The sequence below is a fragment of the Triticum dicoccoides genome, chromosome 4A (genome assembly GCF_002162155.2).
Source record: "Triticum dicoccoides isolate Atlit2015 ecotype Zavitan chromosome 4A, WEW_v2.0, whole genome shotgun sequence".
Taxonomy (NCBI): Eukaryota; Viridiplantae; Streptophyta; class Magnoliopsida; order Poales; family Poaceae; genus Triticum; species Triticum dicoccoides.
In genome coordinates, this window is record NC_041386.1 from 687,584,355 (window position 1) to 687,602,860 (window position 18,506).

The window sequence follows — 18,506 nt, forward strand, 5'->3', positions numbered from 1 at the left end:
CCTGGCCATGGGAAGCCTGGCCCGGCCGCCCCGGCCCAACCCGGCCCGAAAAAGCCCGACCCGGCCAGGCCCGACGCTGCCCCCGGGCCGGGCTTGGGCCTAGATTTTGAGCCCGAAGGCCGGGCCGAGCCAGGCCCGGGCCTGTCATTTTTGCGTTTTCCTGAAGGTCGGGCCGGGCTGGCCCGGAGCCTGATGGGCTTTTACGTGTTCGGGCCGGGCTCGGGCCCAGAAAACAGGCCCGATGGTTGGGCCGGGCCCGGGCCTGGGTTTTTTGCATCGGGCTTGGCTAGGCCCGGCACGAGGTATGGCCAGGTATACTCTCAACGTAAGTCGGAGTGCTCTCGGCATGGGCGAGCACAATCTCAGTGTACTCAGCCACCCTCACGACGATGTCTACAGCTGATTGGTTGCCCCGCTGTCGACATACCAGTTGGTGTCAACGCCATACTGAGCCACAACAGCCACCTTTTTCACTTGAGCGTCGTCGTTGAAGCGGTACCAGCAGTCCCTCGCACTATGACCGATCTTGCCACATATCTGACATTGGATCGGGTCGTTGGCCTTGTTGTTGTTGCTGGACAAGCCACCCCTGGACGTGCACCCTTGTTGTTGGAGTAGAAATGGCGCCCGCCGGTGGCCTGCTTCTTCTAGTAGCCATCACCACAGCCACCACCATGCTTGCAATTGCTGTGAGGAGGAGATCAGAAGACTTGAAGCCCATGCCATGGTCACCTATGAGTAGCTCGACCCGCTGATCGAAGTTGCACACTTGGGAATAGAATACATCTACGTATGGTCATCTGTTAGCACTAATCTTGAACGTGCAGTCATGAAGCCGAGTTGTCACGCGGAGCAGGCAACCAACAGAAGCTGCATGCAAAGAGATCACGCTGAGTCCGTTGTTTCGGCATGTGGACGAGCTGTTTGTGCGGCTGTACGTGGGTGCTATCGGGGCTGAGTCGTGTGGCCGCTGGAGAGGCCGTGCAAAGTGCCGGACGTGTCCTTGTAGCTAGCCAAGCGTGCATACAGTACTAGGTAGTTGGGTCGTGCGTGCTATGTATGTGCAAGTGATGGCCGGTGTGGTGCCGGGTCTTGCGTGAGTGTGTGAGTGTGCTGGTGTGTGTGTTAACCTGGGTATAAAAAGCCCTCCGCTGTACTAAGTGCGCGCGTGTGTGTGACTCGAGTTGTTGCTCGACGAAAATGCCGTCGTTGTGGCAGGCGTATGTGCGCCGGAATAACACACCTTGTCCCGTGTCTCCTCTTTCTTCTATCCGCGTTCGTGAGAGAGAGAGAGAGAGAGAGCTGGGCACCTGCGCAAAGAGCAAGCTAGGACTCGGCGCAACATCATCTAAGGCTGAGACCAGGGGGTTGTAGTCGAGGTTCAGCCCAAACAGTATGAAGTAGACGAGTTCGTCCTCATCTAGCATCTAGGGCTGAATCCATGCATCTGGGAGAAGTACACCTGATGCAGATTAATTTCCCTTTTGGGCATTGGACAAGAAAATCTGAAGATTATTAATACGTCAGCGGGATTGAAAAGAAAACAGATTACCAAATGATGTTCATAGTGCTCGCACCGTCCTGATGGAAACGACCGAGACGAGCACCTCCTTCGACAGGTTGTTCATGAGGTGCACGAGGACCTTCTGGTCCTGAAGCATCCAGACATCATGCGCCGGGTTGGAGATGACTTGGTGCTTCCCCGCCTTGTTCTTCATGGTAAGCAGCTTCTCTGGTCCGACAATGGTGCCATCCGATAGCAGTAAAGGTCAGCCCCCTGGTCCGACAATGGTGCCATCCGATAGCAGTAAAGGTCAGCCCCCGAGGAAGTGCGGCAGTATCCGCGGCTTCCACAGGAGGTAGTTCTAGCGGGTAAGAGCATCTCCAGCCGTGTCCTCAGCAGGCCCTCCCCAGGCGTTTTTTCCGCGCCGGCGCCGAAAAAACGCCCCAGTCGCACCCCCAAGATGCCGAATTCCGCCGGCTCGACCCGTTTTTATGCCCGGCGGTCGCAGGACGAACCCGGCACACTGGGGGGGCGCTCGGGAGCTCCGGCGCAAGGGAAAAGCGCACCCGGGGCCACACTGCCAGGCGAAAAGTCAAGCCACCGTTCAGATTCGCCTCCGCCAACGCCCCCCCCCCCGCGCTCGGCCGGCACCCTGCCGATCCCATCGCCGTCCAACGCCCACCTTGGGCGGGTGACCATTCCCCGCCGGAAAAAGAAGAGGTTTCGCCGGAGGCAGCCTCTCTCCCGCCGTCCGGGCAACTTTTCCCGCGTTCTGGCCGTGCAGGGCATGTACACCGGCGGGTTTGCACCCACCTCGCCCGCAAGGTGTTTGCTGATTTGCCCGGCCCGGCGATGGACTCGGAAGATGAGGAGGCGCTCGCGGCGTTGCTGGAGGAGGAAGCCGAAGACGACGCCCATGACCAGGAGCACCTCATGGTGCTCGCCGCCCTCGCCGGCCAGCTCGCGAGCACTGAGAAGCCGTGGCGAGGTGGCTCGGCGCCTGGGCGGGTGAAATCAAAGAACCGACATCATCTGGAAGGCTACTGCATGCTCTACTCGGACTACTTCGCCGACGCTCCATTGCACAGCAAGAAAACATTTCGGTGCAGTTATAGATGAGCCGAAAGCTTTTCCTCAGGATTGTGAATTCCATCCGGGAGTTCGACAACTACTTCAAGTGCAAGATGGATTGCACTGGCACACTTGGATTCACCTCAATCCAGAAGTGCATGAAAGTTATGAGGATGCTGATGTCTACTACACAACCTTCTTCTTGTAGACGTTGTTGGGCCTGCAAGTGCATAGGTTTGTAGGATAGTAGCAAATTTCCCTCAAGTTGATGACCTAAGGTTTATCAATCCGTAGGAGGCGTAGGATGAAGATGGTCTCTCTCAAACAACCCTGCAACCAAATAACAAAAAGTCTCTTGTGTCCCCAACATACCCAATACAATGGTAAATTGTATAGGTGCACTAGTTCGGCGAAGAGATGGTGATACAAGTGCAATATGGATAGTAGATAAAGGTATTTGTAATCTGAAATTATAAAAATAGCAAGGTAGTAAGCGATAAAAGTGAGCGTAAATGGTATTGCAATGATAGGAAACAAGGCCTAGGGTTCATACTTTCACTAGTGCAAGTTCTCTCAACAATAATAACATAGACAGATCATATAACAATCCGTCAACATGCAACAAAGAGTCACTCCAAAGCAAATAATAGCGGAGAACAAACGAAGAGATTATGGTAGGGTACGAAACCACCTCAAAGTTATTCTTTCGGATTAATCTATTCAAGAGTTCGTACTAGAATAACACCTTAAAACACAAATCAACCAAAACCCTAATGTCACCTAGATACTCCATTGTCACCTCAAGTATCCATGGGCATGATTATACGATATGCGTCACACAATCTCAGATTCATCTATTCAACCAACACAAGGTACTTCAAAGAGTGCCCTAAAGTTTCCACCGAAGAGTCAAGAACGTGTGCCAACCCCTATGCATAGGTTCATGGGCGGAACCCGCAAGTTGGTCACCAAAACATACATCAAGTGGCACATGATATCCCATTGTCACCACAGATAAGCACGACAAGACATACATCAAGTGTTCTCATAAAAGACTCAATCTGATAAGTTAACTTCAAAGGGAAAATTCAATTCATCACAAGAGAGTAGATGGGGAGAAACATCATAAGATCCAACTACAATAGCAAAGCTTGGGATACATCAAGATCGTGCCATAGAGGGAACACGAGAGAGAACACGAGAGAGAGAGAGAGAGATCAAACACATAGCTACTGGTACATACCCTCAGCCCCGAGGGTGAACTACTCCCTCCTCGTCATGGATAGCGCCGGGATGATGAAGATGGCCACCGGTGAAGGATCCCCCCTCTGGCAGGGTGTCGGGAAGGGCTCCCGAGAGGTTTTTGGTGTCTACAGAGGCTTGCGGCGGCGGAACTCCTGATCTATCTTGATATTCGATGTTTTTAGGGTACGAGGGAATATATAGGCGAAAGAAGTCGGTCGGGGGGTGCTCGAGGGGCCCACGAGACAGGGGGCACGCCCAGTAGGGGGGCACCCTCCTATCTCATGGCCTCCTCGAGGCTCTTCTGACGTGAACTCCAAGTCTCCTGGGTGATATTCTTCCCAAAAATCACACTGCTGAAGGTTTCATTCCGTTTGGACTCCGTTTGATATTCCTTTTCTTCGAAATACTGAAACAGGCAATAAAACATCAATATGGGTCGGGCCTCAGGTTAATAGGTTAGTCCCAAAAGTGATATAAAAGTGTATAATAAAGCCCATAATCGTTCAAAACAAGTAATATAATAGCATGGAACAATCAAAAATTATAGATACGTTGGAGACGTATCAAGCATCCCCAAGCTTAATTCCTGCTCGTCCTCGAGTAGGTAAATGATAAAAACTGAATTTTTGATGTGGAATTCTACCTAGCATAATTCTCAATGTAATTTTCTTTATTGTGGCATGAATGTTCAGATCCAAGTGATTCAAAATAAAAGTTCATATTGACAAAATAAATAGCAATACTTCAAGCATACTAATAAAAGCAATCATGTCTTCTCAAAATAACAAGGCTAAAGAAAGTTCATCCCTACAAAATCATATAGTTAGGCTATGCTTCATTTTCGTCACACAAAGATGTTCCCAACTTCTGTACCCCCGATGACAAGCCAAGCAATTGTTTCATACTTAAATAATCTCAAACTTTTTCAACCTTCATGCAATACATGAGCGTGAGCCATGGATATAGCACTATGGGTGGAATAGAATATAATGATGGGGGTTGTGTGGAGATGACAAAAAAGGAGAAAGTCTCACATTGATGAGGATAATCAACGGGCGATGGAGATGCCCATCAATTATTGTCAACATGAGGAGTAGGGATTGCCATGCAACGAATGCACTAGAGCTATAAATGAATGAAAGCTCAACAAAAGAAAACTAGTGGGTGTGCATCCAACTTGCTTGCTCACGAAGACCTAGGGCATTTGAGGAAGCCCGTCGTAGGAATATACAAGCCAAGTTCTATAATGAAAAATTCCCACTAGTATGAAAAGACAACTTATGAGACTCACTATATGAAAAACATGGTGCTACTTTGAAGCACAAAATATGAGACTCACTACATGAAGAACAAGGTGCTACTTTGAAGCACAAGTGTGGAAAAAGAGATAGTAGCATTGCCCTTTTTTTTCTTTTTTTTCTTTTTTTTTCTTTTTTGGGCTTTTTTCTTTTTTCTTTTCTTTTTGGGCAATGCTCTAATAATGATGATCATCACACTTCTATTGATTACAACATATGAATTACAACTCAAAACTAGAACAAGATATGACTCTATATGAATGCCTCCGATGGTGTACCGGGATGGTGGCTTTGCATGGTGGCTTTGCCACAAATACGATGTCAACTACATGATCATGCAATGGCAATATGACAAAAGTAAAGTATGTCATGATGATGATAAACGGAATGGTGGAAAGTTGCATGGCAATATATCTCAAAATGGCTATGGAAATGCCATAAATAGGTGGGTATGGTGGCTGTTTTGAGGAAGATATAATGAGGCTTATGTGTGATAGAGCGTATCGTATCACGGGGTTTGGATGCACCGGCGAAGTTTGCACGAACTCTCAAGATGAGAAAGGGCAATGCACGGTACCGAAGAGGCTAGCACTGGTGGAAAGGTAGAAGTTCGTATAATCCATGGACTCAACATTAGTCAAAAGAACTCATATACTTATTGCAAAAATTTAGAAGTCATCAAAAATCAAGCACTACGCGCATGCTCCTAGGGGGATAGATTGGTAGGAAAAGACCATCACTCGTCCCCGACCGTCACTCATAAGGATGCACAAGCCAGGTACACTTCATGTTTCAAATTTGTTACACAACTTTAACCATACGTGCATGCTACGGGATTTGCTAACTTCAACACAGGCATTTTTTAAATTCATAATCACCCAACTAGCATGACTTTAATATCACTACCTCCATATCTCAAAACAATTATCAAGTACCAAGTTGATCATAGCATCCAATTCACTTCTATGAAAGTTTTCATTCAAATTACCAAGTTGTTTAAGACTCTCAAAATAATATAAGTGAAGCATGAGATTTCATTAATTTCTATAAAATGAAACCACCACTGTGCTCTAAAAGATATAAGTGAAGCACTAGAGCAAACGACAAACTACTCCAACAAGATATAAGTGAAGACCAATGAGTAGCTAAATAATTATGCAACTATGTGAAGACTCTCTCCCATTTAAGAATTTTAGATCTTGGTATCTTATTCAAACAGCAAGAAAAACAAAATAAAATGACATTGCAAGGATAGCACAACTCATGTGAAGAAGCAAAAACTTAGGCTCAACCGATACTAATCGATAGTGGCTGAAGAAGAAAGGTGGGATGCCTAACGGGGCATCCCCAAGCTTAGATGCTTGAGACTTCTTGAAATATTATCTTGGGGTGCCTTGGGCATCCCCAAGCTTGAGGTTTTGTGTCTCCTTAATTCCTTTTATATCACGGTTTCTTTTTATCAAAAGCTTCATTCACAACAAACTCAACAAGAACTCGTGAGATAGGTTAGTATAAAACAATGCAGAACCTTATCATTTTCTACTGTAACAGATTACTAAAATTATTATTCAACATTGCATACTAAATTCCTCTGCATATTTAATACTCCTATCCTCAAATAGAACCATTAAACAAGCAAACATATGCAAACAATGCAACCATAACAGCAATCTGCCAAAACAGTATAGTCTGTAAAGAATGCAAGAGTATCAATACTTCCCTTACTCCAAAAATTATGAGAGAAAATTCCCACTATAAGAAATTTATCAGATCTTAATATGCAAAAAGTTTCAATGTTATACCACTCTCTGACTTTTCTAGGGAATTTTTGCAACAGCGGTAAACTTTCTGTTTTCAAACAGCAACATGTATACTAGCAAAATAAGCATGGCAAAGGCTATCCTTGACATTTTTATTGAAACTAAAGATGCAAAACATTATTATAACTATCAGCAAACAGAAACTAACAAAATAAAATGACACTCCAAGCAAAACACATATCATGTGGCGAATAAAAATATAGCTCCAAGTAAAGTTACCGATGAACGAAGACGAAAGAGGGGATGCCATCCGGGGCATCCCCAAGCTTAGGCTTTTGGTTATCCTTGAATATCTTGGGGTGCAATGGGCATCCCCAAGCTTAGGATCTTTCCACTCCTTATTCCATAATCCATCGAATCTCTACCCAAAACTTGAAAACTTCAACCACACAAAACTCATAAGCTCCGTTAGTATAAGAAAATAAATCACCACTCAGGTACTGTAATGAACTCATTCTAAATTCATATTGGTGTTAAACCTAATTTATTCCAACTTCTCTATGGTTCATACCCTTACATACTAGCCATAGATTCATCAAAATAAGCAAACAACACAATGAAAACAGAATCTGTCAAAAACAGAACAGACTGTAGTAATCTGTATCAAACGTATACTTCTGGAAGCCCAAAAATTATGAAATAAATTTCGGGACCTGCGTAATTTGTCTATTAATCATCTGCAAAAAGAATCAACCTAAAATCACTCTTCAGTAAAAAATGGCAGCTATTCTCGTGAGCGCTAAAGTTTCTGTTTTTTTACAGCAAGATCATAAAGGCTTCACCCAAGTCTTCCCAAAGGTTCTACTTTGGCGCTTTATTGAAACAAAAGCTATAAAACATGATTACAACAGTAGCATAATCATGTGGACACACAAAAACAGTAAGGGTAAATATTGGCTTGTCTCCCAACAAGTGCTTTTCTTTAATGCCTTTTTAGCTAGGCATGATGATGGCAATGATGGTCACATAAAAGATAAGAATTGAAACATAACGGGAGCATCATGAAGCATATGACTAGCATATTTATGTCTAACCCACTTTCTATGCATAGGGATTTTGTGAGCAAACAACTTATGGGAACAATAATCAACTAGAATAGGAAGGTAAAACAAGCATAGCTTCAAGATTTTCAACACATAGAGAGGAAACTTGACATTATTGCTATTCCTACAAGCATATGTTCCTCTCTCATAATAATTTTCAGTAGCATCATGATTGAATTGAACAATATAACCAGCACCTAAATTATTCTTTTCATGATCTACTAGCATAGAAAATTTACTACTCTCCATTAAGCAAAATTCTTCTCATGAATAATAGTGGGAGCAAACTCAACAAAATAACTATCATGTGAGGCATAATCCAATTGAAAACTAAAATCATGATGAAAAGTTTCATGGTTATCATTATTCATAATAGCATACAAGTCATCATAATAATCATCATAGATAGCAACTTTGTTCTCATAATCAATTGGAACCTCTTCAGAAATAGTGGAATCATCATTAAATAAAGTTGACACTCTTCCAAATCCACTTTCATATTCATCACAATAAGATTCAACATCCTCCAAAATAGTGGGATCACTACTTCCTAAAGTTGACACTCTTCCGAACCCACTTTCATCAATATAATCATCATAAATAGGAGGCATGCTTTCATCATAATAAGTATTCTCATCAAAACTTGGGGGACAAAAAATATCATATTCATCAAACATAGCTTCCCCAAGCTTGTGACTTTGCATATCATTAGCATCATAGATATTAAAGGAATTCATACTAACAACATTGCATTCATGCTCATCATACAAAGATCTAGTACCAAACATTCTAATGCATTTTTCCTCTAGCACTTGAGCACAATTTTCTTTTCCATCAAACTCACGAAAGATATTAAAAAGACGAAGCATATGAGACAAACTTAACTCCATTTTTTTTGTAGTTTTCTTTTATAAACTAAACTAGTGATAAAACAAGAAACAAAAAGATTCGATTGCAAGATCTAAAGATATACCTTCAAGCACTCACCTCCCCGGCAATGGCGCCAGAAAAGAGCTTGATGTCTACTACACAACCTTCTTCTTGTAGACGTTGTTGGGCCTGCAAGTGCACAGGTTTGTAGGACAGTAGCAAATTTCCCTCAAGTGGATGACCTAAGGTTTATCAATCCATAGGAGGCGTAGGATGAAGATGGTCTCTCTCAAACAACCCTGCAACCAAATAACAAAAAGTCTCTTGTGTCCCCAACACACCCAATACAATGGTAAATTGTATAGGTGCACTAGTTCGGCGAAGAGATGGTGATACAAGTGCAATATGGATAGTAGATAAAGGTATTTGTAATCTGAAATTATAAAAACAGCAAGGTAGCAAGCGATAAAGGTGAGCGTAAACGGTATTGCAATAATAGGAAACAAGGCCTAGGGTTCATACTTTCACTAGTGCAAGTTATCTCAACAATAATAACATAGATAGATCATATAACAATCCCTCAACATGCAACTAAGAGTCACTCCAAAGAAACTAATAGCGGAGAACAAACAAAGAGATTATGGTAGGGTACGAAACCACCTCAAAGTTATTCTTTCGGACCAATCTATTCAAGAGTTCGTACTAGAATAATACCTTAAGACACAAATCAACCAAAACCCTAATGTCACCTAGATACTCCATTGTCACCTCAAGTATCCGTGAGCATGATTATACTATATGCGTCACACAATCTCAGATTCATCTATTCAACCAACACAAAGTACTTCAAAGAGTGCCCCAAAGTTTCTACCGAAGAGTCAAGAACGTGTGCCAAACCATACATAGGTTCATGGGCGGAACCCGCAAGTTGGTCACCAAAACATACATCAAGTGGCACATGATATCCCATTGTCACCACAGATAAGCACGGCAAGACATACATCAAGTGTTCTCATAAAAGACTCAATCCGATAAGTTAGCTTCAAAGGGAAAACTCAATTCATCACAAGAGAGTAGATGGGGAGAAACATCATAAGATCCAACTACAATAGCAAAGCTCGGGATACATCAAGATCGAGCCATAGAGGGAACACGAGAGAGAACACGAGAGAGAGAGAGAGAGAGAGAGAGAGAGAGAGAGAGAGAGAGAGATCAAACACATAGCTACTGGTACATACCCTCAGCCCCGAGGGTGAACTACTCCCTCCTCGTCATGGATAGGGCCGGGATGATGAAGATGGCCACCGGTGAAGGATCCCCCCTCCGGCAGGGTGCCGGGAAGGGCTCCCGAGAGGTTTTTGGTGGCTACAGAGGCTTGCGGTGGCGGAACTCCCAATCTATCTTGATATTCGATGTTTTTAGGGTACGAGGGAATATATAGGTGAAAGAAGTCGGTCGGGGGGTGCTCGAGGGGCCCACGAGACAGGGGGCGCGCCAAGTAGGGGGGGGGGACGCCCTCCTATCTCATGGCCTCCTCGAGGCTCTTCTGAGGTGAACTCCAAGTCTCCTGGGTGATATTCTTCCCAAAAATCATGCTGCCGAAGGTTTCATTCCGTTTGGACTCCATTTGATATTCCTTTTCTTCCAGATACTGAAACAAGCAATAAAACAGCAATATGGGCTGGGCCTCCGGTTAATAGGTTAGTCCCAAAAGTAATATAAAAGTGTATAATAAAGCCCATAATCATTGAAAACAAGTAATATAATAGCATGGAACAATCAAAAATTATAGATACGTTGGAGACGTATCAGATGCTTGCATACGGAGCTCCCGGTGATTCACTCAATGACTATGGGCGCATGTCCGAGTCCACCAACATTGAGTGTTTCTACAAGTTCTGCAGGGCAGTGGTGGCAGTGTTTGGACCGTAATACTTGCGAACACCCAATGTGGAAGACACTGCTCGGATCCTAGCACAGAATGCATCAAGAGGATTTCCTGGGATGCTTGGAAGCATCAACTGCATGCATTGGAAATGGAAGAACTGTCCATTTGCTTGGCAGGGGTTGTACAAAGGCACCAAAGGCGGTTGTAGTGTGGTACTTGAGGCAGTGGCCACACATGACCTCTGGATTTGGCACTCTTTCTTTGGGATGCCAGGAACTCACAATGACATCGACGTCCTGAAGTGCTCCCCTATCTTGGCGAAGCTTGTTGAAGGTCATTCTCCTCCGGTGAACTTCAAGGTCAATGGGCGGCACTACAACAAGGGGTACTATCTAGCTGATGGCATCTATCCGAGATGGTCGACATTTGTGAAGACTATCTCAAACCCTATGCCAGGAAGCAAGAATGCCTTCTTTGCGAAGGTTTAGGAGGCTTGCAGGAAGGATGTCGAGCGTGCATTTGGTGTGCTCCAATCTCAATTTGCTGTTGTCCGGTACCCTGCTCAGACCTGGTCGAAAGATCAAATGTGGGAGATCATGACTTGCTGTGTCATCTTGCACAACATGATCATTGAGAGCGAGCAGGAAGAGACAGTCTTTGACACTGAACCATATTACAGGCAGGGTCCTCTTGCCCAAGTTCATCACCAACTACCGGCAACCTGGACTGACTACCTCAATATGCGTCAGGAGATTCGAGACCCACAGGTGCATCAAGACCTGCAACACGATCTAGTGGAGCACCTATGGAGGCTCAAGGTTGAGGCCGGGCGACGCCGGAAATGACGTGTGATGAAACTTGAGTTTTTATTTGTTGAACTATATAATTTGTATTGAACTATTTGATTTATATTGATTTTCTGTGATAAACTATGGAGGCAAAAACATGTCGAACCACGCCGAACTATGTGATGAACTAATTGATTTCTATTTGTATGGGAAAATTCACGCCGAACCGCGCCGAATATGGGCCGATTCACGCAGATATCGGGCCGTTTTTGGACGAAATTGGGCCGAATAATGGGCCGAAATCGGCGCCTGGGGGCGACGGCTTGGTGCCCAACCGCCCTCAGAGCCGAGTTTGCCACCGGCTCGCCCCCAGGCAGCGATTTTTATGCCTCCTCGGGGGCCAACGGCTGGAGATGCTCTAAGCTTCTCGGTGACCTGGGATCCAAGGCGAGAGAGAGTTGGAGCGGCGAGGAGGATGCCAAGGTTTCAGGAGTGATCGATCCAGGCTTCTGTGGTTTAGGACGAGAAGGAAGAGGATACTTTGATGACCATGTAGAATTCTATAGGAGGAAGCGTACTGCCCCGTGTGAGGGCCACATGTTTATATATTGCTTCGATGGGGCTTATCCCATGTGTGTGCATATAATTTTGTTAGGGTACAACTTGGGGAGCAAGAGGGTAGAGATAGAATCTATCCAACTACCTACGAGATTACAATCATAACAGAAAAATATGACGCCTACAGATATGCTACGGTGTGAATATCTTCAACCTATCAGTGGCACATGGTTGCCTGAACTTCAACCTATGGGCCGGGTAATGGAATTCAATCTGTACATCATATTATCAGGGCAAAATAATAAACCCTCGCATACAAGGCACATGCCTCCTATGTCTAGAGGGCCAGCAAATTGGCTGCCGAATGATTAGTTGCTGGGAAGAAACATTGCAAAATTATTTCAATCATACTGTGTTTCCTTTTGATATGTACCTGCATGGACGATTATTCATTTTTAACTCTGATTGTATTATGTCTTGCAGTTTACTATCGTGGACTTTGGTCTATATGTTAAAATTCTGGTTCCATATGGTGGTTCAGTGTCCAGGTCTGTGCAGCCGCCGCCCAGGGCTGCGCCCCCGCCGCCGTAACACCCTTGGCCTAGGCAGATGGCCGGTGGGCGTGGTGGTTCTGTTCAGGGCGCGGGTGGCCGCCATTCCGGCGGTTTCGCCGGAGACAGCCTCTATCAACCTCGTGGTCAGTGGGGTGACAATGGTTTTAATGCATGCGGAGAAGGTTTTCATCGAGGTTCGTCGTCTACCGGAGGTGGGAGTGGCTACGCTGGGACAGACCACGAAGCTACTGATAGAGGTTTTCAAGGGCCACCCGGCAACTTTGTGGAGGGTGCGGTTGGCCCCAATAACCGGTCTTTCCGAGGCCGTTTCCGTGGAGGTCGTGGCAGCTACCAGCGTCCTCCTCCTGCGCGCCATTCGCCCGTTGCTACGGGTCTGGTCACGAGCCTAGAGGAGGTTCCCACCGATGGTTCGGTTCTACCTCAGGTTGCGGTGGAGACAGTTCGGGCCTTGGCAGATGTGACAGTGCCGGAGGCCATTCAGCCTGCTGATACTACGTCCGACAAAGGTACGGAGAAGTCCGAGGGTGACAAACCGTCCAAGTGGGCGATTAAAAAGAAAAAGTTGACATGTTTTCGTTGCGGTTAACCGGGACACTTTATGGCTGAATGCTCTACTGATTTATGTGATTTATGCCGGAAACCGAAGCATACGGCGACTGAGTGCCCACTTCTTTTAGGGCCCAAGCCTACGGTTAACATTTATGGGGTTTGTTGCTCAGAGTTGATGTTCTTCGAGTCACCATGTGTGGCACCGGTGACACCCATGATTGAAACTTCCTTCCCAGGTGTGGTGAAGGTGGTTCATGGACCTCTCACTGAAGCTCAGATTATTCAACAGTTACGGGAGTTGGCACCGGGTAATTTTCAGTGGTCTTTGTTGAGGTTATTAGATCAGACTTACAAAGTGGAGTTTCCTTTTAAAAAGGATCAGTTGAGAATTCTCAAATTTGGCATGTGTAGAGTCACTGGAAGAAGTTTTGTGTTGCAGTTTGATGAGTGGAGAAAGGAGCCTTAGGGTAGGCCGCTGACTCCGATTTGGGTTCATTTTTCGGGGGCGCCATCTGAACCCCTAGATAACTTCCTGGTCACATGGAGCCTGGGATCCATGCTCGGCAAGACAAAGCAGGTGGATATGCCCTTCACGCATGCTCATGGGGTGGCGCGTTTGCTGGTCAGTGTTGCTAACATTGAGTTCTTGCTGGATGTGGTAAGATGGACTCACGAGGGCATCGCGTATATGTTGGATGTCGAGTATGAGCACCCTGATCTTTTTAAGGATTTTGAGGAGATACATCATATGGACACTTCTGAGGGGGGAGGTGCGTCCGGGAACCAGGATGATAGTGCACACAATAATGGTGACAAGGCTACAGGGCCTACAGATTCGTCTAAGGCAGGAGAGACTGCTAAGGAGAAGTCTCCGGGTTCTGTTCCGACTAACATGTTGCAGCTTGGATCCTTAGGGGCTTTCTCAGCGCATCCTTGTCTTTGGAGTGACCGAGTTGATTTGGATGATCCATGTGAACATATTCCGTCGGTGATTGTGGGGTGTGACTCTTTGTTGGTGATGGATGGACTGGGAGGAGCCGGTGGGCAGGAGGTCTCCGCTACTCCCTCTTCATCTCCATTGCCTAGGCTAGAGGTGAAGGCCGCTTTGGACGTATCGGCGGAAGGTAGCGGGTAGGTGGCGTGGCCCTCGTACGCCGCTTCTTCACTTGCTTCGGGGGGGGGGGCAAGGCTGGCTCGGCAGCCATGGGCTCCCTTGAGGCTCTGGCGGACCTAGGAGGAGAGTGCGGGCAGGAGGCCTGCGCACCCCCTTCTCCCTCCCTAGCAATGCGCCCTCCGACACCTTCTGCGGCGCCACCACCGGCGACGGCTGCCCTGGCGGGAGGGTCGGGTGGTGTGGGCGGCCAGGGGCCTCTCACTACTTCGCCGCGCCGCCCTACTCCAGCGGCGTCGCCTGTCTCAGGTGCTTTCCCGGGTCTAGTTCAGTTGAGCTCAGTTGGGGGTCAGGCAGGCAGCCCTACCCCTAATAGGGCCACGAGGGAGGAGGTCATAGCTTTTGGCGAGATCCCGGATCCTGTTTCTGAGGGGCGGCGGATAAGCAGCCGTCTCCAGGAGCATTCGGACATGGACAACATGCAGCTAAGGTGCGCTATGCGGGCGACCAAGCTTCGTGACATTGAGGTCACTACTGGTATGTCTGTCAGTATATCTAATTCGATTTTGCATTTTTCCAATGATGAGATTGTTCACAATGCAAATCAATTAGGGGTTTCACTAGGTAGTAATGGTAGTGAAATCAATAAATCCGTTAATGATATTCTCGATCTCGAAGCGGAGCGCGCTTTGGAAATGATTCGTAACATAGCAGCTGTTAAACCCATGAATGATTCCGACATAGATGTGTTGGGAGTTAGCGCTCTTGATAGTTTTTGTGCGGATCTGGCCCCTGAGACAGAGGAGGTTGAGGGACTCGATTCCCCTACGGCTTCGATCCATGTTGATATTCCAGAGGCTAAATCCTCAGAGCCCGGTTGTGAGGACCGGCAGGAGGATCAGTTTAAGCCTAAGCGGAAGTAGAAATGGAAGGTTTATCCCGTTTCGGCTGTGCATATAAGTGCTAGGATCCGTACCTCTAAAAAAATTCATGATGAAATATGAAAGGAATTTTTTGGAAAAGCAGAGGTCTTAAAGACTTGGCTAAAAGAAGGTTTCTAGCGGAAGCATCTATTGACTACCAGTTGGATTTTATTGCCCTGTCCGAGACTGGAAGGGGTAACTTTACCCCCCCAATTCCTTAGTACTTTATCAAGGGGTATTGACTTTGACTGGCACTGCTTACCTCCAAGAGGAAGCTCTGGTGGGGTCCTACTCGGGGTTAGGTGTGACTCATTGGAAGTGCAGAGTGTGGTCATGGGAGATTTTGCGGTAAAATTTTGGGTCAGATCTAAGACCGATGGGCTTAATTGGGCTTTGGTGGCGGTATATGGGGCCGCGCAGCCAGAACTCAAACCAGATTTTCTGGCTGATCTGGTTCGTATTTATGGTAGAGAGCATCTCTCAATCCTAGTTGGGGGCGATTTTAACATTATTCAAAGGAGGGAGGAGAAGAATAATGAGAACTTTGACGGCAGATGGTCATTTATGTTCAATACCATAATCGAAAGCTTGGATTTTAGAGAGATAGAGCTATCTGGTAGGAAATTCACTTGGGCTAATTCGCTACCTAACCCGACTTTTGAGAAGCTAGACCGTGTCCTCACTAGTGTCGAATGGGAACAGAAGTTCCCTCTCGTAACGGTCCAGGCGTTATCATGAGCAATTTCGGATCACACTCCGTTTCTTGTTGACTCTGGCGATCCAACCCATGTGGGGAATAAGAATACCTTTTCTTTCGAGCTCTCGTGGTTTGATAGAGAAGGGTTCTTTGAGCTGATTGCGAGAGAATGGGCTAAAGATTCAGGAGGAAGGTCTCCTGTTGAGAGATGGCAAAATAAGATTAGGCATCTGCGAAGATTCCTTCGGGGATGGGCTAAACATACGCATGGGATTTATAAGGCTGAGAAGGAAATACTCCTTTTACTTATTCAGTCCATAGACTTAAAAGCCGAATCCACTATTTTAGATATCAGAGAGCTGGAAGCTAAGGTAGAGGCGGAATTGAGACTGAAAGATCTTCTTCGAGAGGAGGAATTGACATGGGCATTGCGAGCTAAGGTTCGCAAAATCGTCCAAGGGGATGATAACACTCAGTTCTTTCACATGATTGCAAATAGCAAACACCACAAGAAGAGGATATTTCAGCTTGAGCAGGAAGAAGGGACGATTTTAGGTCAAGAAAATCTGAAAGTCTATATTACCAATTACTATAAGCACCTGTTTGGGCCGCCGGAAGATAACTATGTGTCCTTAGATGATTCCAAGGTTGAGGATGTCCCTCAACTTGCGTCGGACGAGAATGAGGTCTTGACTGCCCCATTTACGGAGAAAGAGGTGTTTGAGGCTATTTCACAAATGAAGAACAATAAGGCTCCCGGGCCGGATGGCTTCCCGGTAGAGTTTTATAAAAAAATGTTGGCATATTATCAAAGGGGATTTGCTTCCTATGTTCCATGATCTTTTCTCTGTATAGCTTCAGTTGTTTCAACTTAATTTTGGAATGATTACTTTACTCCCCAAGAAAACAGAGGCCGTTCGTATTGAGCAGTTAAGGCCGATCTGTCTTCTTAATGTAAGTTTCAAAATTTTCACCAAGGTCGGGACTAATAGGCTTACGCAAATTGCGCACTCTGTCGTGCAACCATCCGAAACCGATTTCATGCCGACAGAAACATCCTGGAAGGGGTTGTCGTTCTGCATGAAACACTCCATGAAATCCACTCAAAAAAACTAGACAGGGTTGTTTCAAAGTGGACTTTGAGAAAGCATACGATAAGGTCAAATGGCCCTTCCTTCAACAGGCTTTGTGTATGAAAGGTTTTGATCAGGCCTGGAGACACCAGGTAGACTCCTTCACGCAAAAAAGGAGTGTTGGAATTAAAGTGAATGATGACATAGGTCACTATTCCCAAACACACAAAGGACTGAGGCAAGGGGGTCGGATGTCTCCTATTCTCTTCAACATAGTGGCCGATATGTTAGCAATTCTTATAGGAAGAGCTAAGGATGCGGGTCAGATAGGCGGCCTCGTCATGCACTTAGTAGACGGAGGTGTATCCATTCTACAGTATGCCGACGATACTGTCATTTTCATGGAGCACGACTTGGCAAAAGCACGAAACATGTAGCTCGTGTTATACTTGTTCAAACAATTGTCCGGGTTAAAGATTAACTTCCACAAGAGAGAGTTGTTCTGTTTAGGAAGAGCTAATGATGAACAAGATGCGTACAAGCAATTGTTCGGATGTGAATTGGGGGCTTTACCTTTTACGTATTTAGGTATACCAATTCACCATCGTAAGCTAACCAACAGAGAATGGAAGTGCACTGAGGATCGTTTTGAGAAGAAATTGAGCTGTTGGAAAGGCAAGCTGATGTCATACGGAGGACGATTAATTCTTATTAATTCGGTCCTCACGAGTATGCCCATGTTTCTTCTCTCTTTCTTTGAGGTTCCGATGGGAGTCCGGAAGAGGCTAGACTTCTATCGATCACGCTTCTTCTGGCAGATTGATGAACTTAAGCGAAAATATAGACTTGCTAAATGGGATATCATCTATAGGTCGAAAGACCAAGGGGGTCTAGGTATTGAGAATCTGGAAGTGAAGAGCAGGTGTCTCCTTAGCAAGTGGTTGTTTAAGCTTTCTGTTGAGACGGAGGCCACTTGGGCTCAGATCTTGCGGAACAAGTACCTTCACTCCAGAACCTTGTCCCAGGTGACCGTGAGGCCGACTGATTCGCCTTTTTGGAAAGGACTGATGAGAGTTAAACCACTCTTTTTCAATAGGACAAGATTCATAGTTGGAAACGGTACATCTATGAGGTTCTGGGAGGATACATGGCTAGGGGAGACGCCCCTCGCGCTCCAATATCCTTCTTTGTATAACATTGTTCAGTGTAGAGACGCCTACGTTGCAACAGTTATGCAGTCAACTCCGCTTAATATTCAATTTAGGAGGACGCTAGTGGGAACCCGTTGGGAAGCTTGGCTCAATCTTGTTAGAAGATTAATGGATGTTCAGCTGTCTCAACAGCCCGATCTGTTGTGCTGGAAACTAACTAAGAATGGCGCATTCTCGGTTAAATCCATGTATTTGGATGTTATCAACTCCAGTGTGATTCCTAGATCAAAACATGTTTGGAAAGTTAAGGTTCCTTTGAAGATCAAAGTGTTTATGTGGTTT